Source organism: Pseudophryne corroboree, chromosome 8, assembly GCF_028390025.1.
Source record: "Pseudophryne corroboree isolate aPseCor3 chromosome 8, aPseCor3.hap2, whole genome shotgun sequence".
Lineage (NCBI taxonomy): Eukaryota > Metazoa > Chordata > Amphibia > Anura > Myobatrachidae > Pseudophryne > Pseudophryne corroboree.
In genome coordinates, this window is record NC_086451.1 from 327,320,803 (window position 1) to 327,348,537 (window position 27,735).

The window sequence follows — 27,735 nt, forward strand, 5'->3', positions numbered from 1 at the left end:
TTACGGCAGGCAGATTCCTCCTTTTTACACATAGCAGCAGGCAGATTCCCCATTTTTACACATAGCGTCAGGCAGCCCCCCTTTTTTACACATTACGGCAGGCAGATTCCCCATTTTTACACATAGCGTCGGGCAGATTACCCCTTTTTACACATAACGGCAGACCGCGTGCCCTTGTTACACATTACGGCAGACAGCGTGCCCTTTTTACACATTACGGCAGACAGCGTGCCCTTGTTACACATTACGGCAGACAGCGTCCCCATTTTTACACATTACGGCAGGCAGATTCCCCTTTTTACACATAGTGGCAGGCAGTCCCCCCTTTTTACACATTGCGGCAGGTAGTCCCCCCTTTTTACACATTGCGGCAGGCAGTCCCCCCTTTTTACACAGTGCGGCAGGCAGTCCCCCCTTTTTACACATTGTGGCAGGCAGTCCCCCCTTTTTACACATTGCGGCAGGTAGTCCCCCCTTTTTACACATTGCGGCAGGCAGTCCCCCCTTTTTACACATTGCGGCAGGTAGTCCCCCCTTTTTACACATTGCGGCAGGCAGTCCCCCCTTTTTACACAGTGCGGCAGGTAGTCCCCCCTTTTTACACATTGCGGCAGGCAGGCACAAGAAAGAAAGAAGGAAAGAAAAAGAAAGAAAGAAAGAAAGAAAGAAAGAAAGAAAGAAAGAAAGAAAGAAAGAAAGAAAGAAAGAAGAATTATACTTACCCTCAGGCTCCTCGGTGCAGCTGCGTCAGACGACGATTCCCGGGCAGTAGAGAATGAGGAGGAGGGAGCCAGAGGACGGAGCCGCAGCAGCGCTTTGTTACTGGTGGAGGCGCTGCTGCTGCTGCCCCTCTGCTTCCCTATAGGCTGTTCTCGGAAGACAGCCTATAGGGAAGCAGAGGAGCAGCAGCAGCAGCGCCTCCACCAGTAACAAAGCGCTGCTGCGGCTCCGTCCTCCGGCTCCCTCCTCCTTCCCCCGTCTGTACCGCTGCTCAGCTCCTATCTCCGGGCGGCTGTGCGCTGCGGGCAGCGGTTGCCTGCAGCGCACAGCGGCATGTAATGAGTCAGTTTGACTCATTACATGCTTGGGCCCCTGGACAGAGGCGGGCCCCAGTGCAGTGCACTGCCTGCACTGCCGGTAGTTCCGCCTCTGGGGATACATCTCTATTGCTAACAATTTATCCAGTATCTCCTCAACAAATGCTCCAACTATTCCTACTGGTTTGGCCATGTGCCTTAACATTTCTGGAAAATATGATTACCCTTACTGGGAAGATTGAAATCAATTAAATAACATACCTTTACTAATATTACAAAAGAAAATATTCACAAATTGCGACATCTTCCAATGACACCATCTGTTTGAAGGAGTACAACAATATTTTTTTGTCAGGTGTTATATATGTTACAACATCTATTACAAGTATTCCTAGGAGAATATTTCTAAAATATGTTTATTAGCAACTCTGTAGTCTAAAAGAAATAGTTCCAATGACATTTGATACATGAATAACAATATGTGGATGAGTTCAATTTAATGCATACAAATCATACAGATAATCCCCATGTACAGTACAATATATTAGATAAAACAAAAAAAGGACACAAGCCGTGCGAAAACCCCAAAACAACAACAAAAAACAACAACCACTCTATATTGGCAGATCATTGTCTGCCAGTCTTGTCAAGTACCATGTAGTTGGCGAAAAGAATTTGGTAAGCACATTCTTAGTCTGGGTGGGAAGAATCAAAATTTTTCCAAAGTTCTAAGAATTTAGCTACTCTAAATTGTGAAAGTGAATGAAGACAAACTATTTGAGGTTATGTGTGGACTCAGTGGCGGATCCGGGGGGGGGGGGGGCACTCGGGCCCGTGCCCCCCTTGTCATTTGTGGTATTCTTTTCCCCCCTCCGGTGCTGGCACCGCACAGAGAGATGACGGGCGCCCGCTGAGATTGTGTTACCAGCGGGCGGCCGTCTCGCTGCACAGTGGCAGCTGGAGGCAGGAGCTCAGTACTGAGCTCCGGCTTCCAGCGCTGTCACTGTGCGCCGTGCGCTATGGGAGAGACGTCAGTCATGACGTCTCTCTCATAGTGCTGACTGAGGAGCAGACGCCCAGGGAGGAGGAGGACTGCAGCGGCCTGGAAGCGGGAACGGGGCTCGGTAAGTATGATGTTTTTTTCTTCCTTAATGCAGCGGGGGCATCTACTGGGGGCAAACTACGAGGGGACATTACTACTGGGGGGCATTAACAAGGGGCATTACTACTGGGGGGCATTACTACTGGGGGCAAACTACTGGGGGCATTATAACTGGGGGGCATCTACTGGGGGCATCACTACCGAGGGGTCATTTATTGGGGGCAGCTACTGGGGGACATTTTTACTGGGGGCCATCTACTGGGGGTATTATTACTGGGGTGCATCTTGTGGTGGCATTACTACTGGGGGGTCATCTATTGTGGCAAATTCATAGGGGGCATTATTATTGGGGGGTCATCTATTGGGGGCAGCTACTGGGGGACATTTTTACTGGGGGCCATCTACTGGGGGCATTATTACTGGGGGGCATCTACTGGGGGCATTACTACTGGGGGGTCATCTATTGGGGGTAAACTCCTAGGGGGCATTACTACTGGGGGCAAACTACTGGAGGACATTATTACTGGGGGGCATCTACTGGGGGCAAACTGCTTGGGGACATTATTACTGGGGGGCATCTACTGGGGGCAAACTACTGGGGGACATTATTACTGGGGGCATCTACTGGGGGCAAACTGCTGGGGGACATTATTACTGGGTGGCATCTACTGGGGGCAAACTACTGGGGGACATTATTACTGGGGGCCAACTACAAAGGTGCTAACTACTGGGGGCATACTACAGGAGGGCATTACTACTGGCGGCGTAACTACAGGGGCATTACTACTGGTGGCTTAACTACAGGGGCATTACTACTTGGGGGCTAAACTACAGGGGAGGCAAACTACTGGGGGCATAACTACAGGGGCCAAACTACTGGGGGATAACTACAGGGGCCAAACTACTGGGGGCATTACTACTGGAGGCTAAACTACAAGGGGGGGCATAACTACAGGGGCTAAACTACAATGGGGCAAACTACAGGGGGGCATTACTACTGGTGGCTAAACTACTGGGGGCATTACCACTGGGAGTCTAAACTAAAGGGGGGTAAACTACTGGGGTCATAACTGCAGGGGCATTACCACTGTGGGCATAATGACTGGGGGCATTACTACAGGCAACATTGCTACTGGGGGCAATATGGGCATTGCATAAGGGGCACCACTACTATGGGGTCTATATAAGGGGCACTACCAGTACAGTGGACATTGCATAATGAGCGCTACAACTGTGGGCATTGTATAAGAAGCGCCACCTCACATGCACCGAAGCCGCGTGCAAATGTATTTGCCCCTTCCATGGTGCCCCCCCTATCATTTTCTTCTGGATCCACCCCTGTGTGGACTGTATTGAGGGGATGTAATTAGGTAGGATAACTTATGAATAGAGAGACAATAATCCTAAACGGAGGCCACTTCCACGAGTCGCTGTGACATTAGCATCAGTGCTGATCGAGGATAGATGCACAGCCGGAGGACAAGAGAAACAGCGCTGGGGTGACATAGGGATAGTTCAAATGGACTATCCACAGCAAACATCTCTCTCCACATCTCTGTAAAAAGGGATGGTAACATTTTAAAATTACTAACATTATCTTTTTTGCAGAAGCCACACAAATTTACAACAGTGCTCATATCTTATACTATTATTCTTACTTACTAATGAGCTGTTTTTAACCCATAAGTGCAATGATGCAAAAATATGTCTCTCTCTCTATATATATATATATATATATATACTAGGTGATTCATCATGCCCTATGGGTGCTCTTCACGCCGTCGTAAAGGGCTATGCCCCCTTAACACCTTGCACACCTTTGTGGCGTGCAATATTTTTATTATATGGAGTATTACCTCCAATAATAATTGTGTGAGTGGTTAAATATTGCACGGACAAAGGGCGTGCAATGGTTAAGTGGTCAAAGGCCCTTGCAACGGCGTGAACAGCGCTCGCAGGGCCTGATGAATCACCTAGAAGGTGCTTTGGTTGGGGGAGTGGCGGGTGTGGGGAAGACACGGATGGGATCCGGGGGTTGCGCGGGATGGAGAGGGGCGGTTGCGGTGGTGCCACAGGTGGGGGACAGTCTGGTGTGGTGGTGCCACAGGTTGGGGAGAGGTTGGTGTGGTGGTGCCGCGGGTGGGGGAGGGTGCGTGGGTGCCACAGGTGGGGGAGGGTGCGTGGGTGCCGCTAGTGGGGGTCCAGAGCCTCCGCAGTTGGGAAAGGAGCAGTTGTGGGGGTGCCCTGGGTGGGCAGCAAAGGGATGCAGTGCAAGGAGGTGGCAGGAAGGAGAGGCGTTCTCCTTGCTCTGCATCCCTGTGCTGAGCTGCTGCTGCTATTCATGCTGCTGCTGCCGGCTGCTGTCACACATGCAGCGGCACCGGCAGCACAAAACCTCCTCTCCCCCTGGCGCCGGCAGCACAAAGCCTCCTATCCCCCTCCCCTTCCCTGTGTGACATTCAGTGGCCAGACGGGAGCCAAAGGTGGTGGAGCTAGATGGGAATAAGGGGCGGGGCTAGACGGGACCATGCTGCAGCAGGAGGATGATCTGCTACAGCTTTGGCTATCTAGACTTCATTAGGTAAGTGTCTGAAAAGAGAGTGAGTGTGTGTGTGTATATACAGTGTCTGTGTATACTGTATATAGGTGTGACTGTTTATGTGTGTAATGTATGTACAGTATGTGTGTGTGTTTGTATATATATATATATATATATATATGTGTGTATGTTGTGTGTGTATTTGTGTGTATGTGTGGCTGCGGCATAATGTGTGTAAGCATCACTAGTACAGGAGGCGTTATGTGTATAAGCAACACTGGTACAGGGGGCATTACGTGTGTAAGCGGTACTGGTACAGGGTGCGTTACGTGTGTAAGTGGCACTGGTACAGGGGGCGTTGCATGTGTAAAGGTCACTGGTACAGGGGGCATTACATGTCTAAGCTGCACTGATACAGGGGCGTTACATGTCTAAGCGGCACTGGTACAGAGGGCGTTACGTGTCTAAGCGGCACTGGTACAGAGGGCGTTATGTGTTTAAGCGTCACTGCTACAGGGGGCATTACGTGTGTAAGCGTCACTGCTACAGGGGGCGTTACATGTGTAAGTGGCACTGCTACAGCGGATGTTACGTGTGTAAGCGTCACTGGTACAGGGGGCATTACGTGTGTAAGCGTCACTGGTACAGGGGGGCGTTACGTGTGTAAGCGCCACTGGTACAGGGAGCGTTACGTGTGTAAGCATCACTGGTACAGGGGGGGCATTACGTGTGTAGGCATCACTGGTACATGAGGCGTTACGTGTGTAAGCGTCACTGGTACAGGGGGTGTTATGTGTGTAATCGTCACTGGTAGAGGAGGCGTTACGTGTGTAAGCATCACTGGTTCAGGGGGCGTTACATGTGTAAGCATCTCTGGTACAGGGGGCGTTACGTGTGTAAGTGTCTCTACTACAGGGGGTATTATGTGCGCTGTCCCTTTGTAAAGTATGCAAGGGTGCAAATTTATAGTTTGCAGGGGGGGCGCCGAACAGCCTAGCACCGGCCCTGACTGCACACCCACTGCACTGCACAGCACTGTCACCTTTTACATTGATTCAGCGTCCACACATTACCCTCGGTGATATCACCCAGTCTATCCGTTACATTAGCCATCTCGGGGCTTCCAGGCCGGCAGCCCAGGTGCTGTGTTGCGGAGTCAGGGCCTCTGGGGATCTGGGCGCGACTGTGGCGGGGAGGCATTTCTGTGACATCACGTGCAGTAGAGGCTCCGGGGCTCAGAGAGTATGCGGCACAGGGAGGGCTATTAAAGCCTTCCGATGCACCGCTTTCATACATATCTATGCCGGTGGCCGCAGCAGCTTTTGTTCCACCTGCGCCATGGCTAGGGAGTGCGGATTGTTGATGGCAGAGGGGGCAGGCGGACTGGCTGCAGGACATAGGATGCTGCAGTAAAAGTTTAGTTTTTTTCCCCTATCTACAGCGCAGATGCGGTGGCATACCCTCCAGCTGTACCTTTTTAGCAGGTACAGGACCTTTTTTTTATGGTCTGTACCGATTTTTGGCTCTCCAAACTTCCATTGAAAGTATAGGAAAAGGGGCGTGACCACGCCACTGCAACCATGGACACGCCCCCTTTTCAAATTTGTAGCTATTTTTATGTGTGTTGGAGGGAATGCTGCTGCAGATGCAGTGGGCTTATTTTGGGGTGTGGGCTTGGAGCTACAGCTCCATCAGTTCCATTGTTAATCCTGCTCTGGGAAAACACAGCAGCCAAAGGGCAGAGCCTCCCATTGGATGTAACCTGTGTGGAAGGGCATTTCTCGCCCAATCAGCTGTGGACTGGGTGTGATAGCCCTGCCACTAACCCAATGAGAACTCCTAGCCACACCCAGTGTTAGAGACACAGGCACAGAGTCACAGATCTGGGCTATTATATAGGAGATATATGAGAAAATAGAATACGCGCCACTTGTGAGATAAAATCCAAGTAAAATAAATATTAATATAAAAATAATCTTTATGACTAAAATACCATAAAACACACACCCCAATAATGTTTGGGTGTCAGCCAACCCCTAAGAAGTACAGTACAGGTATAATACTGTGATGTGCATAGAGAAAAAGGGGGACAGGGGTAACGGTGACCCGTATTGTTTAAAAATATACTATAATAGTATACAGTAGTTAAAAATACAGAAGAGCCAATATTAGTATAAAAATATGTAACAATTTTAATATATAAGAGTACAGAAAAAAAAATACAGGTAGCGAAAGCAAAACGTTAAAAAATCAGCATGGTATATTGCAGGAGGTCAAACTTATCTTAGTATCAATGTAGGTCAGATAAGGGTTCCCTTATCAGCGTGGTACAGTGGCTGGGGGGGAGAGAGGAGTGATCGGGCGCAGACACACTATCGTGGGGACTCTGATACAAGGATCCCGAGATCAGCAGCCCTGGTGAACTGCTGATGCTGCTGCTGTAATTTCTGTACCCACTTCGGCTCCTACTGCTTCCTCCACCATTCAGTCCTTTGCCTGCAGGAAGTGGCTGAGTGCACAGAGCAAGGCTGGCTGCAGGGTTGGGTCTCAACACATTTGATACCCTGGCTCCAGTGGATGTCAAGAGGTAAGGGCATGTGTTGCAACTTGCAGGCACAAGGACCGTAAGGAGGTGTGGTCGGATGGTGCTTCGCACACAGCACATGTGTGCACCAGCAGCATCTACACCTGTAATTTACTTAACAAGTTACACTAACCAAAGGGTATCCCAAGGGGTATCCCAAGCTATCTCTGGTGACAAGAAATATTATATTAAGGCTTGGGAGGAGACACTCACTATCAAAGGACTATAGACTACCTCTACTAGTAGGTAACCCATTCGAAGATAGAACCAAGTAAACCAGGGTTACATTTAAATATCACACCAGTAAGACACACCCATTTTGACAAAAAAAATTGGACTAAAATAATTGCTGGCAGGAATGTTTTTTTTCATGCTATACTGTCCAGATAATATTGCAGAGGATTTAAATTGTTTTACACAAGACAATATATCTGTTTAACAAAGGTTTCATATGCTGTACAAAGAAACATACATGTAATATGCATACTGTAGGTATTACATTGATATCATACAAAATGTTACTATACTTGTCACTCTTGTACATATGTCAGTGGTTCCCAAACTTTTTTGACTCACTGTGCCCTAGAGTATCAGAATTGCTTTCACAGCACCCCTAGGACAAAAGTTTCTTATTGAGAAATTTAGATGAAATATTAAATTAAATAAATTGTGTTTATATGTCCTTCTTAGATTCAGTTATGTGGTAAAGGATAGGATTCACTTCTGTTTGTCCACATATTTTATGATTGAAAGTCACCAGCACTGATTTTGTCTATTACACTGACCAAAAATAATTTGAATTGGTCCTGGACCAATCCAAGGCACCCCTGCAAGTGTCCCAAAGGCACCCCAGGGTGTCACGGCACACATTTTGAGAACCATTGACATATGTGAACATTATCAAAATTAATTTACACAGATATTTTATAATGCAAATTATATTAACTTTAGAAGACTGGGCCAAATGAGCTAAAACTACAGTATACACTCATATATTTTGTTAGTACTGTAGCTATGGAAAATTGAACAGCATTTAATGAGCAGGTGTTTTATTTAAATCATTATAATTCTTTGACAATTCAATACTTTGTACTTTATCGAGGTTCTATAAAAAGCCAACTTGCTCAACACTGTCTTTCTGCAGTAGAACTATTTCTTACTCTATATACTGTAGATGTATGTGATTAGTAGGCAGCTCATTGGCCAATACAACAGTTTGAGTGCATTTTTAAATTCTTAATTAGTATAATATAAGGCTGAATACAGCTAAACAAAATAATATTTTTTTGTATTTATTTTTTACTTATCACAACAAACAAGTGGGCGATTAAAATTATGCCAACATCATTGCTATTTTTTGTTGAACTTGATTTTGTTTTATTCTAGTTTTGCTAGGGAACATTAGGTACAGTATACTCTATTTAACTATTGCACTGTATTATGCAAGTTTGTATCATGTACTACTTTTTAAAGAGTCTAGGCAGGGTTTTAGACTAGTCCACAGGGGTACAGGGAAAATCCCTGGTGGGATCCACTGTCTGAGGGCAAACACCCTTCTCTAGGAGTCAGTTCATAGAGCAAGAACTTAGATGAACATGGTTGCCCAATTCACTTCTTTGGAAACTACACCAAAATTAATCTTCCTGCCAATCAAAGTAGGTGATCATGATACACCTCTGTCCCACACTTGTTGGCTGTGTGCTTTAGCATACTGAAGAAAGTTCCTACCACTTAGTGGAGTGGCTCTGCATTTATTCACTACTATCCTAGTGCAGTGGTATCACAAGGAGGGTGCTAGGGTTCTGCCCACACCCAGGTGTCACCCTTGGAGGGTCTGACACCAAAATGGCAGCTCCTCCCCAGTGACAGAAGCCATGTGCTGCAGTAAGAGATTCTGTTGGAGCACCCAGCTCCTGTCATAGATGAAGAGCCAAAAGCGCAGGCAGACAGTCTCAAGAGGCAGTACAGCCCAGCATCTCCGGAGATGCAGGGCATGCCCCCCGGAGTGAATATCTTGGGAGGAAATCCAGTATGCGCTCCGGGTTTCATTAGACTCGGTGATGCCTCTAAACCCAGAGGTAAGAGCTTAGATAGTTGAACAATTTGCAATCACATATACCTGTATTTGCCTTACACAGTTCACATTGAGTTTTAAACATTGATGGTCAATATTAAGGAATCCTGTCTCATGTGCAGTGCATGAATGTGGTATATATAGACATGATCACTATCTTTTGCTTAATTATTATACATATGCTACATTATACAGCATTCCTAGGAATATGGTTTATTTGCATTGGGTAAACGTTGCCGTCGGCCAGGATTTCTCACTTTGGTACATTATCATGCATGCACCAGCTGTATTAGAGATATATATATATATATATATATATATATATAAATCCAACAATGAACGGCACTCAGAGATAGCAATATAACTGAACTTGTATTCCATAAAGACAGTCAACGTTTCAGGGTTCAAAACCCTGTCGTCAGGACCAATAGACAGCAGTACAGTGACAATAACCACCACTTACCCTCCTATATACCCGAGTCACACTGGCGCCGCCGACCGCCTCGTGCACGCCCGCATCTCCAGACCCGCTTCCGCGTACGTCACCCAACATCCGCTTCCGGCGCCGGCCGTTACCTAGGGAACCACGTATTGCGTTTCACCTGGTCTCCGACTGCGTTCCAAAAGCAGGAAGGGATGCAGGCCGGACCCACGGGGGAGGGCTGTGGATGAGAAAAGACAGCTACGTCAGTGGGACATAGTCACAACAACACATATAATAATCATGAAAAACAAAACGACAAAAACATATATGTATAAAGGACAATAGAGCCCGCAGAAAAAACAAGCAATGTACATATAATACACACTAAACTACGCAGAAAAGAAACACGCTATAAAAGCGTGTTCCAATTTATTTTTTCATTCAGACCACCCGGGGCACAGGTATCCAGTCTCATAACCAATCTACTTTCTTTGACTAAAAGGGACTTTGCACGATCACCACCCCTTAAACTGAGAGGCACATGATCGATCATATAGTACCGAAGGGACTCAAAAGTATGTCCATCATATTTGAAATGTTTTGCTACCGGCTGATCTATGGGTTTTCCCTCAAGGGTGAGCTTGATGGCTGATCTATGTGCCGCCATCCTTTCTGAAAACTTACGAGTGGTCTGACCCACATACATTAACCCACAAGGACAAATAATGATATATACTACAAAGGGGGTGGAGCAGGTTAACACAAATATAATATCATAAGTTTTGTTGCAGTGGGGGTGTTTAAAGGATTTACAATTCATCATCAGCTTACACGTAGCACACCCACTACATCGATAACACCCAAATGGTTTGTAGTAGACATTAGGGGGTCTGGAAATGCCCATGCCCGTAATGTCCGTTCTAACAATTCTATCCTTGATGTTGCATCCACGATGGAACGACATCAAGGGGGTAGTATGATAGAAAACTTTAAGCTCAGGGTTGGAAGACACAATCGCCAAAGAGCCTTAGTAGCTCTACTAATCCCTACACTGGAGGAAGTAAAGTCACTAGGGAAAGGAATCCTATTCTTAAGATGTCTACTAGTAGGTTCCAGGAGGGATTGACGAGACATACCTAATACTTCCTCTTTAGTAGATTAAGGTCATAACCACGAGATGCAAAATTCCGAACCAATATATCAAGCTCTTCAGGAATTTTGGAAGGATCAGACGCGATTCGAGCTATCCTCATCATTTGGGAGCGTGGAAGCCCATTCTTAAGGGGCCCAGGGTGATGGCTAGATGCTAATAGAAGGGTGTTACGGTCGGTGGATTTATGAAAAACCTCTGTAGACAAACATCCATTCTCAAAATGAATCTTTACATTGAGAAAATGGATGTCTGACAGGCTACATGTGTGGGTAAATTTAATGGAAGAATCAGATCCATTAGTTCTATCTATAAGGTCAACAAGAGAATCCTGCCCCCCACCCCACAACAAAAAAATATCATCTATATAGCGACAGTATAACAAAATATTGTCGCTAATCTCAGGATTGGAAAAGAAAATTTGATGTTCCTGCTCAAACATAAAAATGTTGGCGTACGACGGGGCCACAGGGGACCCCATCGCACACCCTCTTAACTGTAGAAAAAAAGATCCAACAAACAAAAAATAATTACGATTAAGGGTTAATTCAAGGAGGGACAGAAATAACTCATGATCAAATAACATCTCAGGGAGTTCAGCTTTCAGGAAATTCCTCATAGCAGATAAGCCTTCACCATGGGGGATAGCCGTATAGAGGCTGCAGACATCGAGGCAACACAATAAAATTCCAGGAGGAATATCCAAAACAGATTGTAACTTTTTCAGAAATGAGGTGGTATCCTTCAGGAATGAGTCCCGATGTAATAGCAAGGGCTGTAGGATGGAGTCCAGTAACTGGGCGACTGATCTATATAAGGAATCTGGGGCCGAAATGATCGGACGTCCCGGAGGTGTGCATGGATTCTTGTGTAGTTTAGGGAGTGTATAGAGTAACGGAACCCTAGGGTGACTGACACTGAGTGCCTTAAGAATTTTATCTGGTAATTTGCCAGCCAAATTGGCTGAATTGAGAATTCCCACAAGTTCTTTCTGAAAAGGGATAGTTGAATCCGATGGCAATTTCCGATATACTTCCGAATCAGCAAGCTGGGCATAAATCTCTTCTCTATAGAATTGTAGATCTAGAATAACAATTGCCCCGCCTAAAGTTTCAAGGGCTATGGTTTCAGCCCTAGAGAGATTAAACTTTATTTTTGCTGAAGCTGCTAAAAATTTGGTGATGGAATCATCCAACAGCCGATGAAAGGATTTAAGAGAAGCATTTGAGGAAACTTGGTCAAAGGATGATCTTGATGAGCGTTTAAGAAAACTAGAGATGAGCGCCGAAAATTTTTCGGGTTTTGTGTTTTGGTTTTGGGTTCGGTTCCGCGGCCGTGTTTTGGGTTCGACCGCGTTTTGGCAAAACCTCACCGAATTTTTTTTGTCGGATTCGGGTGTGTTTTGGATTCGGGTGTTTTTTTCAAAAAACCCTAAAAAACAGCTTAAATCATAGAATTTGGGGGTCATTTTGATCCCAAAGTATTATTAACCTCAAAAACCATAATTTACACTCATTTTCAGTCTATTCTGAATACCCCACACCTCACAATATTATTTTTAGTCCTAATATTTGCACCGAGGTCGCTGTGTGAGTAAGATAAGCGACCCTAGTGGCCGACACAAACACCGGGCCCATCTAGGAGTGGCACTGCAGTGTCACGCAGGATGGCCCTTCCAAAAAACCCTCCCCAAACAGCACATGACGCAAAGAAAAAAAGAGGCGCAATGAGGTAGCTGACTGTGTGAGTAAGATAAGCGACCCTAGTGGCCGACACAAACACCGGGCCCATCTAGGAGTGGCACTGCAGTGTCACGCAGGATGGCCCTTCCAAAAAACCCTCCCCAAACAGCACATGACGCAAAGAAAAAAAGAGGCGCAATGAGGTAGCTGACTGTGTGAGTAAGATAAGCGACCCTAGTGGCCGACACAAACACCGGGCCCATCTAGGAGTGGCACTGCAGTGTCACGCAGGATGGCCCTTCCAAAAAACCCTCCCCAAACAGCACATGACGCAAAGAAAAAAAGAGGCGCAATGAGGTAGCTGACTGTGTGAGTAAGATAAGCGACCCTAGTGGCCGACACAAACACCGGGCCCATCTAGGAGTGGCACTGCAGTGTCACGCAGGATGGCCCTTCCAAAAAACCCTCCCCAAACAGCACATGACGCAAAGAAAAAAAGAGGCGCAATGAGGTAGCTGTGTGAGTAAGATAAGCGACCCTAGTGGCCGACACAAACACCGGGCCCATCTAGGAGTGGCACTGCAGTGTCACGCAGGATGTCCCTTCCAAAAAACCCTCCCCAAACAGCACATGACGCAAAGAAAAATTAAAGAAAAAAGAGGTGCAAGATGGAATTGTCCTTGGGCCCTCCCACCCACCCTTATGTTGTATAAACAGGACATGCACACTTTAACCAACCCATCATTTCAGTGACAGGGTCTGCCACACGACTGTGACTGAAATGACGGGTTGGTTTGGACCCCCACCAAAAAAGAAGCAATTAATCTTTCCTTGCACAAACTGGCTCTACAGAGGCAAGATGTCCACCTCATCATCATCCTCCGATATATCACCGTGTACATCCCCCTCCTCACAGATTATCAATTCGTCCCCACTGGAATCCACCATCTCAGCTCCCTGTGTACTTTGTGGAGGCAATTGCTGCTGGTCAATGTCTCCACGGAGGAATTGATTATAATTCATTTTAATGAACATCATCTTCTCCACATTTTCTGGATGTAACCTCGTACGCCGATTGCTGACAAGGTGAGCGGCGGCACTAAACACTCTTTCGGAGTACACACTTGTGGGAGGGCAACTTAGGTAGAATAAAGCCAGTTTGTGCAAGGGCCTCCAAATTGCCTCTTTTTCCTGCCAGTATAAGTACGGACTGTGTGACGTGCCTACTTGGATGCGGTCACTCATATAATCCTCCACCATTCTTTCAATGGTGAGAGAATCATATGCAGTGACAGTAGACGACATGTCCGTAATCGTTGTCAGGTCCTTCAGTCCGGACCAGATGTCAGCATCAGCAGTCGCTCCAGACTGCCCTGCATCACCGCCAGCGGGTGGGCTCGGAATTCTGAGCCTTTTCCTCGCACCCCCAGTTGCGGGAGAATGTGAAGGAGGAGATGTTGACAGGTCGCGTTCCGCTTGACTTGACAATTTTCTCACCAGCAGGTCTTTCAACCCCAGCAGACTTGTGTCTGCCGGAAAGAGAGATCCAAGGTAGGCTTTAAATCTAGGATCGAGCACGGTGGCCAAAATGTAGTGCTCTGATTTCAACAGATTGACCACCCGTGAATCCTTGTTAAGCGAATTAAGGGCTCCATCCACAAGTCCCACATGCCTAGCGGAATCGCTCCGTGTTAACTCCTCCTTCAATGTCTCCAGCTTCTTCTGCAAAAGCCTGATGAGGGGAATGACCTGACTCAGGCTGGCAGTGTCTGAACTGACTTCACGTGTGGCAAGTTCAAAGGGCATCAGAACCTTGCACAACGTTGAAATCATTCTCCACTGCGCTTGAGACAGGTGCATTCCACCTCCTATATCGTACTCAATTGTATAGGCTTGAATGGCCTTTTGCTGCTCCTCCAACCTCTGAAGCATATAGAGGGTTGAATTCCACCTCGTTACCACTTCTTGCTTCAGATGATGGCAGGGCAGGTTCAGTAGTTTTTGGTGGTGCTCCAGTCTTCTGTACGTGGTGCCTGTACGCCGAAAGTGTCCCGCAATTCTTCTGGCCACCGACAGCATCTCTTGCACGCCCCTGTCGTTTTTTAAAAAATTCTGCACCACCAAATTCAAGGTATGTGCAAAACATGGGACGTGCTGGAATTTGCCCATATTTAATGCACACACAATATTGCTGGCGTTGTCCGATGCCACAAATCCACAGGAGAGTCCAATTGGGGTAAGCCATTCCGCGATGATCTTCCTCAGTTGCCGTAAGAGGTTTTCAGCTGTGTGCGTATTCTGGAAAGCAGTGATACAAAGCGTAGCCTGCCTAGGAAAGAGTTGGCGTTTGCGAGATGCTGCTACTGGTGCCGCCGCTGCTGTTCTTGCGGCGGGAGTCCATACATCTACCCAGTGGGCTGTCACAGTCATATAGTCCTGACCCTGCCCTGCTCCACTTGTCCACATGTCCGTGGTTAAGTGGACATTGGGTACAACTGCATTTTTTAGGACACTGGTGAGTCTTTTTCTGACGTCCGTGTACATTCTCGGTATCGCCTGCCTAGAGAAGTGGAACCTAGATGGTATTTGGTAACGGGGGCACACTGCCTCAATAAATTGTCTAGTTCCCTGTGAACTAACGGCGGATACCGGACGCACGTCTAACACCAACATAGTTGTCAAGGCCTCAGTTATCCGCTTTGCAGCAGGATGACTGCTGTGATATTTCATCTTCCTCGCAAAGGACTGTTGGACAGTCAATTGCTTACTGGAAGTAGTACAAGTGGGCTTACGACTTCCCCTCTGGGATGACCATCGACTCCCAGCAGCAACAACAGCAGCGCCAGCAGCAGTAGGCGTTACACGCAAGGATGCATCGGAGGAATCCCAGGCAGGAGAGGACTCGTCAGACTTGCCAGTGACATGGCCTGCAGGACTATTGGCATTCATGGGGAAGGAGGAAATTGACACTGAGGGAGTTGGTGGGGTGGTTTGCGTGAGCTTGGTTACAAGAGGAAGGGATTTACTGGTCAGTGGACTGCTTCCGCTGTCGCCCAAAGTTTTTGAACTTGTCACTGACTTATTATGAATGCGCTGCAGGTGACGTATAAGGGAGGATGTTCCGAGGTGGTTAACGTCCTTACCCCTACTTATTACAGCTTGACAAAGGCAACACACGGCTTGACACCTGTTGTCCGCTTTTCTGTTGAAATACCTCCACACTGAAGAGCTGATTTTTTTGGTATTTTCACCAGGCATGTCAACGGCCATATTCCTCCCACGGACAACAGGTGTCTCCCCGGGTGCCTGACTTAAACAAACCACCTCACCATCAGAATCCTCCTGGTCAATTTCCTCCCCAGCGCCAGCAACACCCATATCCTCCTCATCCTGGTGTACTTCAACATCTTCATCTTCAATCTGACTATCAGGAACTGGACTGCGGGTGCTCCTTCCAGCACTTGCAGGGGGCGTGCAAATGGTGGAAGGCGCATGCTCTTCACGTCCAGTGTTGGGAAGGTCAGGCATCGCAACCGACACAATTGGACTCTCCTTGTGGATTTGGGATTTCGAAGAACGCACAGTTCTTTGCGGTGCTTTTGCCAGCTTGAGTCTTTTCAGTTTTCTAGTGAGAGGCTGAGTGCTTCCATCCTCATGTGAAGCTGAACCACTAGCCATGAACATAGGCCAGGGCCTCAGCCGTTCCTTGCCACTCCGTGTGGTAAATGGCATATTGGCAAGTTTACGCTTCTCCTCCGACAATTTTATTTTAGGTTTTGGAGTCCTTTTTTTACTGATATTTGGTGTTTTGGATTTGACATGCTCTGTACTATGACATTGGGCATCGGCCTTGGCAGACGACGTTGCTGGCATTTCATCGTCTCGGCCATGACTAGTGGCAGCAGCTTCAGCACGAGGTGGAAGTGGATCTTGATCTTTCCCTAATTTTGGAACCTCAACATTTTTGTTCTCCATATTTTAATAGGCACAACTAAAAGGCACCTCAGGTAAACAATGGAGATGGATGGATACTAGTATACAATTATGGATGGACTGCCGAGTGCCGACACAGAGGTAGCTACAGCCGTGGACTACCGTACTGTACTGTGTCTGCTGCTAATATAGACTGGATGATAATGAGATGTAGTATGTATAAAGAAGAAAGAAAAAAAAAACCATGGGTAGGTGGTATACAATTATGGACGGACTGCCGAGTGCCGACACAGAGGTAGCTACAGCCGTGGACTACCGTACTGTACTGTGTCTGCTGCTAATATAGACTGGATGATAATGAGATGTAGTATGTATAAAGAAGAAAGAAAAAAAAAACCACGGGTAGGTGGTATACAATTATGGACGGACTGCCGAGTGCCGACACAGAGGTAGCTACAGCCGTGGACTACCGTACTGTACTGTGTCTGCTGCTAATATAGACTGGATGATAATGAGATGTAGTATGTATAAAGAAGAAAGAAAAAAAAAACACGGGTAGGTGGTATACAATTATGGACGGACTGCCGAGTGCCGACACAGAGGTAGCTACAGCCGTGGACTATTGTACTGTACTGTGTCTGCTGCTAATATAGACTGGATGATAATGAGATGTAGTATGTATAAAGAAGAAGGAAAAAAAAACCACGGGTAGGTGGTATACAATTATGGATGGACTGCCGAGTGCCGACACAGAGGTAGCTACAGCCGTGGACTACCGTACTGTACTGTGTCTGCTGCTAATATAGACTGGATGATAATGAGATGTAGTATGTATAAAGAAGAAAGAAAAAAAAACCACGGGTAGGTGGTATACAATTATGGACGGACTGCCGAGTGCCGACACAGAGGTAGCTACAGCCGTGGACTACCGTACTGTACTGTGTCTGCTGCTAATATAGACTGGATGATAATGAGATGTAGTATGTATAAAGAAGAAAGAAAAAAAAAACACGGGTAGGTGGTATACAATTATGGATGGACTGCCGAGTGCCGACACAGAGGTAGCTACAGCCGTGGACTACCGTACTGTGTCTACTGCTAATATAGACTGGTTGATAATGAGATGTAGTATGTATAAAGAAGAAAGAAAAAAAAAACCACGGGTAGGTGGTATACAATTATGGACGGACTGCCGAGTGCCGACACAGAGGTAGCTACAGCCGTGGACTACCGTACTGTACTGTGTCTGCTGCTAATATAGACTGGATGATAATGAGATGTAGTATGTATAAAGAAGCAAGAAAAAAAAAACACGGGTAGGTGGTATACAATTATGGACGGACTGCCGAGTGCCGACACAGAGGTAGCTACAGCCGTGGACTACCGTACTGTGTCTGCTGCTAATATAGACTGGTTGATAATGAGATGTAGTATGTATAAAGAAGAAAGAAAAAAAAACCACGGGTAGGTGGTATACAATTATGGACGGACTGCCGAGTGCCGACACAGAGGTAGCTACAGCCGTGGACTACCGTACTGTACTGTGTCTGCTGCTAATATAGACTGGATGATAATGAGATGTAGTATGTATAAAGAAGAAAGAAAAAAAAACCCACGGGTAGGTGGTATACAATTATGGATGGACTGCCGAGTGCCGACACAGAGGTAGCTACAGCCGTGAACTACCGTACTGTGTCTGCTGCGACTGGATGATAAATAATGATATAAAAAATATATATATATCACTACTGCAGCCGGACAGGTATATATTATATAATGACGGACCTGCTGGACACTGTCTGTCAGCAGAATGAGTTTTTTATTTTATAGAATAAAAAAACACCACACAAGTCACACGACGTGTGTTTAACTTCTACAGGCAGACATTCACAATACAATATAGTATACTATATACTGGTGGTCAGGTCACTGGTCAGTCACACTGGCAGTGGCACTCCTGCAGAAAAAAAGTGTGCACTGTTTAATTTTTTAATATGTACTCCTGGCTCCTGCTATAACCTAACTGCTCCCCAGTCTCCCCCACAATTAAGCTGTGTGAGCACAGTCAGATATTATACATAGATGATGCAGCAGCACATTGGGCTGAGCACAGATATGGTATGTGACTGAGTCACTGTGTATCGTTTTTTCAGGCAGAGAACGGATTATATTAAATAATATAAAACTGCACTGGTGGTCACTGGTCAGTCACTAGTATAACTAACTAATACTATCAGCGAAATTCTGCACTCTCTGTCTGAGTACTCCTCCTAAGCTCCAGTAAATGAAGTGTCACTGTCTCACTCTGTCACTAGTATAACTAACTAATACTATCAGCAAAATTCTGCACTCTCTGTCTGAGTACTCCTCCTAAGCTCCAGTAAATGAAGTGTCACTGTCTCACTCTCACTCTCCTATCTATTTCTTCTCTAAACGGAGAGGACGCCAGCCACGTCCTCTCACTATCAATCTCAATGCACGTGTAAAATGGCGGCGACGCGCGGCTCCTTATATAGAATCCGAGTCTCGCGATAGAATCCGAGCCTCGCGAGAATCCGTCAGCGTCATGATGACGTTCGGGCGCGCTCGGGTTAACCGAGCAAGGCGGGAAGATCCGAGTCGCTCGGATCCGTGTAAAAAAAGCTGAAGTTCGGGCGGGTTCGGATTCCGAGGAACCGAACCCGCTCATCTCTAAAGAAAACTTGAAAAAATGGAAGTGTCACAAGTATCAGGTGTATGCTGAAAAAACTCTTTAAGTCTCAATTTACGTGAGAAGGAATGAATGTCCTTAGTCCAATTGAAGGCATCATGAAGATTAGTAGGGACGAAACTCAGGCCTTTGCTCAGCACTGATATTTCGGCCTGCTCAAGTTTCCGCTGGGATAGATTGAAAATTAGCGATGTTGTCACTGTGTTACTGCCCGTACCCCTTTTGTTTTGGCCACCCCGGCGGGTGGCAGAGAGGTTGTAGATTTTGCAGCGGCCCGGGTACCTTCCCCTAAAGGGGCTTCCTTATTGCCAGATACATCCTCACCTTCAGATGCGGCAAATTCACTATCCGAACTTGAGCGTGGCCCATATTTGTCCCTGGTAGAGGTGTTTTTATGCCAGGGTCTCCTCATTCTAGGAAACCTTTGGTGGACTTTCACTGGCTCACTCCCTGATAACCACCTGTATACCTGGTAATCCTCATAATCAGCATCCACGGACAGTTTTTTATTCCTCTTAAATTTCAATAAGTCCTTTTTATATTGTTGGCATTGAGATTCCAGTTTCCTAATCCAATCATGTGCTGAGTCTTCTTCCAACTGTTTGAGAGATTCAGTTTCAAACACTGCAATCTTGGACCGGGTAGCCATCAATTCTTTATTAGCTTCATCTATCACCAAGATCATGAGGTCAAAGGCGCATTTATTTAAAATGGCAATCCATTTACGTACAAAGTCCGGGTTGTTGCGCCCTATAGTAGGGACGTTCCTCACCCGGAATCCCCTAGGGATTTTATGTTCCCTAAAATATTCTGAAAGGGAACTTCCATGTAACATGTAATCAATTTCTCTGCACTTGAGCCTCCAGATCTGGTGAAACAGTGTTTCCACATTGACGGCCATATCAGGATGTGTTGTACCTTCTTGACAGAGGATTTGATCAATTTCAGCTTGTAAAAAACTAAAGGTTTCCCCCATGTCAGTGATCCTAGAGCTCCGACAGCCAGGTGCATCCTGAGAGGAATGAGCTGTGACCTCCATCATCAAACCGGAGCTTTAAAATCAAATAGCAGAGTAGGTGCTGTAAGAACACAAAGTGGGTGCCTTGCAACGTGTGCTCCAACCAAGGGGCACTAGCATATACATACAGCAGCAGCCGGCACTCCAACAATGGAATTAAAGATGCTCAGGTGCCAGGACCAATAATGCATAAAAATCCAACAATGAACGGCACTCAGAGATAGCAATATAACTGAACTTGTATTCCATAAAGACAGTCAACGTTTCGGGGTTCAAAACCCCATCATCAGGACCAATAGACAGCAGTACAGTGACAATAACCACCCCTTTCCCTCCTATATACCCGAGTCACACTGGCGCCGCCGACCGCCTCGTGCACGCCCGCATCTCCAGACCCGCTTCCACGTACATCACTCGACATCCGCTTCCGGCGCCGGCCGTTATCTAGGGAACCACGTATTGCGTTTCACCTGTTCTCCGACTGCGTTCCAAAAGCATATATCCTTATTCATGGGCCATTTACCACTGTTTTCTCACCAATGCATCCCTTATACCCCATTCCGATACTGAGTATAGTTGTGTCGCTTATTTATTCCCAAGGTCTTCTCAGTAAAGTTGAGCATGTAAGTATCTCTTCCTTCAAGGCTGGAGTTTGTACATATATTTGCTAGTGGTCCAAAAACATTTTCCTGGAGCCTCTATTTAGAATTATCAGCTTTTAAAGGACAATTATATTTAGGTAGTGCCGTTATCACAGCAGGACCATCTCCCAGAGGAAATTGTAAAACTTGCTACTTGCCATTGTTACAAATTGCAGCTTTGTAAACAGGTGTTTTAATAGCACTGCATTACAAGATAACCATAATATTGTGCTGATCCTTCACCATCACAATTCCCATTGGTATCATTGTCTCATAAGTGTATTTTGTGTGCCCTTGCCTGCAGAATAATGATGCTACAATTATTCACTCTTTAATTGGAAGACAGCTACACTGCTACAGTACTTTGATTCTGCAAAAATCAACTATTGGTCATATTAGTAACATTATATAGGTACAGGCAAATACAGGCACTTTTGTTAGGTGTATTTTTTTTCCAATTTTAATGTTTTCTATCTACAGTATCCCTAACCAATAACAATATTTATTTACTGTTCTGGTCCCAGCAGTGGCGTAAGTTTGTCCCAGTTTCCCGGAGACAAGAAAAATATTGGTGGAAACCCCCCCCTCCTCCCCACCTATATATATATATATATATATATATATAGATATCCAAAGGGGAAGCAATTAAAGGCACTCAAGAGGACAAAAAATACTCAGATATTCAGATGATTCTTAATCAACGTTTCGGAGCTACCGCCCCTTTATCAAGACATATCATACATGTCTTGATAAAGGGGCGGTAGCTCCGAAACGTTGATTAAGAATCATCTGAATCTCTGAGTATTTTTTGTCCTCTTGAGTGCCTTTAATTGCTTCCCCTTTGGATATCTATTTTTCTGTGGACTATGGCACCGGGGCCTGCTGAGTTATACCGTTTGAGTGCCGGACGATAAGGGATTGTATATATATATATATATATATATATATATCTATATCAAGGCTGCAGATTCTAACTATATGAAGCTACTAGAAAACCGTTGCAACTGGGCAGATCTTTGTAGGGGTCCAGCCACACACTACATAGATCTGCTCAGTCACTCACAGTGCTGATTATTTCTCTGACAATTAATTTGCAAGTGTCCTATCTAGGATTAGAACCCACAACCTATTACACTGGAAGCATGTACCTTACTGATGGAGATATTTGCTCTTGCATAGGAAGTATGAGAATTCTAACTATATGAAGTTACGTGTAATTGTCAGTGAAATAACCTCATATAGTTAGAATTCTCATGCTTCCTTTATAGGAGCAAATAGCTTCATCAGTAAGGTGTCTGCTTCCAGTGTATCTATAATAAAGAGGGTGTGATTTGTAAGGTGTAGTGACTAGTGGGGAAGTCGGCTACGGAAGAGATACCGGCTGCTGTCAATTAACTTAATTGATTAATGTCGCTGAACACAAAGAACCGGAGGAGAGGTGCCCCCCCCTTCAAAGCAGGAGCCCGGCGGCAGTTGACTCCGTTGCCTCCCAGAGTTCTGCCTCTGGGTCCCAGAAACAATTGCTGAAAGACTATTTCATAAATCTATCTGTTTCTGTAAAAAAGCTGTTCTTTATGTCTTCCTACATACTTTATGAAAGAGTATCATGTTGTTTTCTAAATTATTTTTTTTAAATAAATATTGCCTTTCTTAACTCTATTAATGCTTTTCATATATTTTAGCGTTTTTACCATGTCACCTCTCTTTTTAGCTGTAAATATTCAGTTCTTGAAGCCTACCCACCAGTAGATCTTTTTGAGGTACTGTAGATTAAGGTTATATTTTTTAATTAATTAATGAGTAATTAATTATTTAATTAATTCATTCATTGATTCATTTTAAAAAAAGCATCTCACTATCACTTACATTGTCATATCTCCCCATCGTTCATTCTTTACAAGAATAAACATTAATACTGCATGGACCCAAACATTCAGACAGGCAAAAAAAACCAGCAAAAGAAAGTGGCCTTTCTTAATGAAACTTTATGAAATCAATTTATAATGTTTAAAATACAGTTTTGTGTTAGTATAATTTGAAATGTATATACTGCAATTCTTGAGCTCATATAAAAATTTGTCACAATTTTGCCCTGTTCATAATTAGATAAATTATTTGCTGTGCTGTTCAGTGAAGTGTGTCCAGATTTTTTCCCCCACTTAGCATGCAAGAGGAGATTGGTCATGTACTACAATTATGTGATACTTATCAATGAGGCTTAGTAATTGGCTTTAATAGAAACAAACAGTAACAACCATTTTACATTTGTTTCAATTAAAATCACTGTGCTAAAGATGTACGGGGCTGAACAGAGAATACTAGGAAGATAATGTATTTTCTTTAACAGGAACATCAGGTGCTAGTACATAATAGCTGTCCAGTTGTGGTCAAAACCTCCAGAGGTTCTAATTTCATTTCTTTTTTTTTCATTACACCACTTTGACTTGTAACAAGCAAGTCAAAGTGAAATTTAGCAATGGGTGGACACAAAGAAGGTTATTTATCAACTTAACTCAATACGGACCACAAAAATAATTGCTTCTTCAATGGTGTACCTTGATGGTCTGCCAAATACATATCAAGGTTCCGGTGTTTGTTTAGATTGTTAGCATACCTGATTGTATTACAAAATAGAGCAGGAGATTTTTTTTTTTTTACCATGGGTGTACTGTAACTATAATGTGCAAGGGGTGCCATTGCTATGAAGTCCAGTGGCTTATAAAGTTGCATAACAGTTTGGCAGATTATCCTGCTAAGCATTGGCGATCCATTGCCCTGCCTGAACAGTATGGCATTACATTTTCAGTGAGAGGAGAGTGTAGTGGGTGTTATAATGGTATGGTATGAAGGCACTATAGTGTGGCATAGCATGAACATGGGCACTGTATATTAGCATAGCATATTTTGAACTGGAGGGCACTATAGTGTGGCATAGGATGAACTAGAGATGAGTTGGTCCAGTTTTCTGAGAACGGGAACCACCCAAACTTCACAAACTGAGCCGAGATCTGTGTCTGGCTTCGGTTTTCCCGCCTTACTTGGATCCCAAAATGAGACAAAATGTAATTCTCCCACTGTCAGATTCTATAAAGGTTTTAGATTCTATAAAGGTCACCGGTGATCGCGCCATTTTCACTCTGACTGTGGAGCTTGTATTGGGCAGACATGCTGTGTCCATCCATGGTGCTGTGTCCATGCTGTGTCCATCAAATGGCTGTTGTGTCCATCCAGGGGTGCTTTGACCATCTAAGTGTACTCTGTCTGTCCATCAAGAGGCTGTTGTATCCTCCATGGGTGCTCTGTCCATCTAGGAGTGGTCTGTCCATCCACCAAGGGGCTGATGTGTCCTCAAGGGGTGCTCTGTCCATCTAGGGGTTCTCTGTTCTTTTCATCAAGGGGCTGCTGTGTCCTCCGGAGATGCTCTGTCCATCCAAGGGTGCTCTGTCCGTCCATACAGGGGATCTGCCCTAGTGTACAAAAATAAAAGGTAAAAATATAATTTATAAAATATATATTTTGAGGGGTTTATTTGTGCTGTACCCCAGTGTTTTATACTATTATTGTTCATATTCAAAAACTATGACACTGCCTGTCAGACCGCAGTGTAATATATTTATACAAATATTGAGATACTGCAGGTTGTACCCCAATTTCATCCAAGTCATGTGACATTGTAGGTGGTACCTTACCGTAATATTCGTAAACATATTGTGACACTGTAAGTGGTACCGCAGTGTAATATTCATACACCTATTTGATACTATAGGTGATACCACAGTGTAATATTCAAACACATATTGTGACACTGTAAGTGGTACCACAGTGTAATATTCATACACATATTGTGACACTGTAGGGCAGTGTCATTTGTGAACATATTAAAAAACCACTTTTTGTACAAATTCTGCTGTGTGCTGTATCGCACTTTGTTCATGTTTGTTGATATGGAGGATGATCAATTGAGAGGAGAGTAGGAACCACATACTAGTACTGCAGCTGCTGCCACTAGTCATGATGATACAGTCAACCTTATTGAGGGCTTAAGTCAGGGCATGTAAAATCAAATAAGCAATATAATTTTACAGTGGTAAAGAAAAAACATCAAAACAAAAGTTAGCTGCAGATAATCATAAAATTGCCAACATGCCTTTCACCACATGCAGTGGCAAGGAAAGTCGCAGGCCTTGGTGTTTATTTATGAGTGGTTGTTCTGCAACTGTCGTTAGCCATGTAGGCACCTTCTCCATGTTACATCATTTGCAGTGACTTCATGAAATTTATTTTATAAGATTATAATGTAAATAATGCCCTTCTCAACAATATCCTCATTAGTGATAGGAGGTAGTCCTTCCAAAAAATTGTTTTGTGGGCCCCAAACAAATCAATCATTTCATCCACAAAGTGCTAAGTCCCTGTCACTGAAGTGCTTGGTTTGTTTAACTGCGCATGTCCTTTTTAATATGCCACATAAGGGTGTGTAGGGTGTGTAAGGGAGAGTCAGAGGACAATTCCATTTTGCACCACTGTTCATTTATGCAGTGCTGTGTGTCAATGTTTCATAGACGTGCTACACTGCCATACTGCCATATGTCTATGCCGCTGCTCTGTCGGTTGCCAAACAACCAGCTCGCTGCAGCCCTAAGCCTAAAATGGGTGAAAACAATATTGTGAGCTGTGAGGTGGTCAAAATTGACTGGAAATGACTGGAAATTAATGTTCTTGTGGTTAATAAAAGTGTAGAAACAAAAACAGGCCCAAATTCTGTGATTTTAGCTGTTTTTATGATTTTTTGGGGGGAAATTCAGATCCAAAACCAAAATCAAAACACACAATGGCGGTTTTGGCAAAACCAAATATAGATCAAAAACACGAAGGAGAAACTGTACAGATCCCAAACCAAAACCCATGACGGGGGCCGGCATACATCCCTAGTATGAACAGGGGGCACTGTAACGTGGCTGAATTGGTGACAGTGTACTGTATGTCATAATGTGAATTGAGGATACTGTGTGGTATAATTTGTACTGGCAGCCCTACAATGGGACATAATGAAAACTAGGGATCTACGATGGTTCATAAAATAAACTAGAGCACTTCTATGGGGCATAATATTAAATAAAGCATCTCTACTATGGTTTCAGAAAATGAACTAGGGCACTATTATGGTGCATAAAATTAAGAATTGCTGCTGAGCAGTGTTTCTCAAGATCTAATGGGACAGAAGGACCTCCTTCAATATGTTGCTCACAAAATTCTGGTTATGCCCCTCTTTTAATACACAGTGTTTTGGATGGAATGGACTGTCTGTTTTTAATAAATGTCTTCATCATTTATTAATGGTATAACATAAAAAATGAACACATATAGGAATAAATACATAATAAAACAGTTTAGTATGTACTAAACATTTAGGACTAAGTTTACTAAGCGACAGGTTTAGTGCTATTTAGAAAATGTAGCATTGGTAGCTTTGGTCAGTTTTGATGTCTAAACATAATCTGCCATTGATCACCATCAGTTTAGAAATGACAACTGTGGCATGTTCTATAAAGCAGTAGTTTCTACTGAGACCACTGTGGATTACAATCTGTTCTATTCAAATAATATATTATAGAGACACAATTCAACTGACATCATAGAAACAGAACCCTGTAGAAAATAAGTTATTTTCATATTAATTTAATTGCCAAACTCAATTTGTTATAGAAAGCACCAATCAATTGACATCATAGAAACAGACAGCTACTTTCATTCTGTAGGTTTGTGAGGAGTGTAAGGGGGGTATTCAATTAGGGCAATTTGGCACTTCTCATTTTTTTAGGGTTAACAGGGATTCATCCTATTCAATAGCAGTGTCAATTTTTCACCTAGGTAAAAAAAGTCAGAAGGAGCGAAAAACATGCGGATTGGCGAATGTTTTCGCACCTGCACCGGCAAAATGTGGGCTGTTTTCACAGATTTTGAGGCATTTTTCACAAATGCCTTTTCACTAAAATAAAAGAAGTGAAAAGGCATTGGTGAAAATGCCTTAAAAACGGGTGAAAACAACCCACAATTAAATACACAGGGGGGTGAATTCGATAGCTCCAAAATTGTCAGGGCTTATTGAATGCCCCCCTAAGTTGAGAAGGAAAAAGTTACAGGAAAGCAGTAGGCGAATTATTGGGTTGTGTGTTTGTGTTTTATTTTTTTTTAAGTTTCATGTTTTTTTGTTTTTGTTTGTGCATTTCAGTTAAAGACCATTCTGGTGAGAGACATTATAATCCTCCATAGCCCAAATGGTTCATATTTCTGGCAATAAATCTTGCCTTTCAAAATCAATTTAATGACCTGCTGTTACAACAATAATGCCTGCCTGAGCCTGGTCATTTTTTTTTTTTTTTTTGGGGGGGGGGAGTTGGGCGGGTTGGTTTCTATTCTATTCTATTCATTCCATTATACTCTATTCGTTCCATGGTCTAAAACATTGTTGATACTTTGATGTTTAAATCTGTCTAAAGTGTGCTTTCTCTATGGTTTTGTGCTCTTTTTGACCTCAGTAAATCAGCAGACTACAAAACTGCCATAAAACTACAAGGTTTTACTGCTTAGTTAATTTAGCCCTTAGTGTACTTTACATTTAGTGTGTAAGTTTTTGGAATCTTGACATTACTACATCCATTTTACAAAACTTGAGTAAATTGAGGCCTAAATTCAATTAACATTTTTATTTTACAGTACCTTAGGGAGATCAAATGTTTGAAAAGTCGGTTGGGTGTATGTTTTTTCCTGTCTGTTAGATAGTAAAAAACAGACACCCAACTGACTTTTCAAACAATTGAATATCCCCCCCTGAGTACTG